Source organism: Humulus lupulus, chromosome 8, assembly GCF_963169125.1.
Source record: "Humulus lupulus chromosome 8, drHumLupu1.1, whole genome shotgun sequence".
NCBI classification, from domain to species: domain Eukaryota; kingdom Viridiplantae; phylum Streptophyta; class Magnoliopsida; order Rosales; family Cannabaceae; genus Humulus; species Humulus lupulus.
In genome coordinates, this window is record NC_084800.1 from 132,212,865 (window position 1) to 132,214,780 (window position 1,916).

Sequence of the window (1,916 nt, forward strand, 5' to 3'; positions counted from 1 at the left end):
GGGCCGCGGCGCACCCCTTCTAGGGCCGCAGCGCTACACAGCGAACCCAGATTTTCTCTTCAGTTTTCCATCCTTTCTTCTAGCCAATTTCCACCAAAACTAAGCTAATAATCCCAGGTAATAACACCATCACTCCAGCTCAATATCAACACCAAAAATCAACAGAAATTTGCCCCAAAACACAACTAAAGTACCCAAAAACAGCCTAGTTTCTACTCACATGCAAAGCTTGGAAACACAGCTGAAACTTAAGCATAACTTCCATGAAAAGCTTACCTCTTGCTGAGCTTAATTCCTGAGATGATCCTCAAATTCCCAGACTTCAAGTTCCTAAAGTATCCCAGCTGAAATCCCTTCAATTCCTAGGCAATTTCTTTAAGTTTCCTCTTGAGTTTTGTCTTAGAGAGTGAGAAAGAGATAAGCACAAGCTAACTTCAGTTCAAAGAGAAGTATGGGTCGGTTTCACAAGTTTCTAAACAGTTCCTTTCTTTTATTGTTTTATATAACTTAAGTCTAAAGGTTACCTCAAGGCTCGGGGTACCAAAACGTCCCCGAGGGCAAAAATGGTAAATTCCCCAAATATTCCCGCCTAGGCATTCTATCCTAAAATATATCTCCAAATATTTATTTCTATGTCCCGATAATCCCGTAACTCAACTAATACCCGAATAACCCCTCGACTCGCCCTGAGCCCGAATCTCAACCCCGTTGTGGCTCTTCGGCTAACCGCTCCCCAGGACTGTCTCGGATCATGCTGTACAGACACACCACACATATACAACATATATCTCATTTATCACAGTTATGCCCCTAATATCCAGACGGGGCCCACATGCACATTTAACTCAATTAACACATGCACCATAATCATATATACACATAAATTCACTTATAAGCATATTAAACCACTTATTGCCCTCCAGGCACACTAATCAAGGCCCTAAGCCCGATTAGCAAATCTGGGTCGTTACAAGGACTGTTACACTGTGTGTTTAAAATCGGGCTCTACTCATTATGTGAGTCGTTTGGACTAAAACATGTAATTAGGGTTAATTAAAATTTGGTATAAAGTTTTTGGTCCAACGAATGCTACTTTTCATTAAAAGATATGGTATGTACACGGGATCCCAAAAAGAAAGTTTATAATTGATACAAATGAACATAAGCAAGGTACATGATAGCTAACCTAAGTAACAAAAGCAATAAACCCTAGATCTCCAAAAGAAGTCTCGACCATGGCGGTTGAGCATGCTACATATGTACACGCCGTCCCCGAAGGCCTCCAACTCATTACTGGTCCAGCTTTCCCTTGTCCTTACCTGCACCACGTAGCACCCGTGAGCCAAGGCCCAGCAAGAAAATTCAATTAAGCATACAGACAATCAACATATTACAATTATAAATATCCTGCGTAATAATTATAAATAACACTCAACAATATTCAATCTATTTATGCGGCCATAGGGCCACCCAAGTGTGCACCGCACTTGCTTCGTTCAGACAGCTACAGAGCCAGACAAGTGTAACTCACACTCCAATCTCTTTTCAAGCGGCCATAGGGTCATACCAGTGTGTACCAGACTTCCAGATATAAATAGACATACATTGCATACATAACACAACTACGTAAAGCATAATTATTCATACTCAAACAAACATTTCCAAATAGAGTTATAGCCACGTTCAATCGCAGGGGCTCAAGCCCTAATTTCAACACAGGTGCAGTTTTCTTACCTTGAGTTCCATGCAAACGATGATACGACCTCAAGTGCGATCCCGATCTTGAGTCTTGCAGAAAACCAAATCCAAAAATAAGGTATGAATTATGGGCTTTAGATTGAGTTTTGAGCTTGATGCAGCCAACAAACGTGATTCTTCCAACAAAATCAACACTAGCATCTCCTAGAAACCCCCAA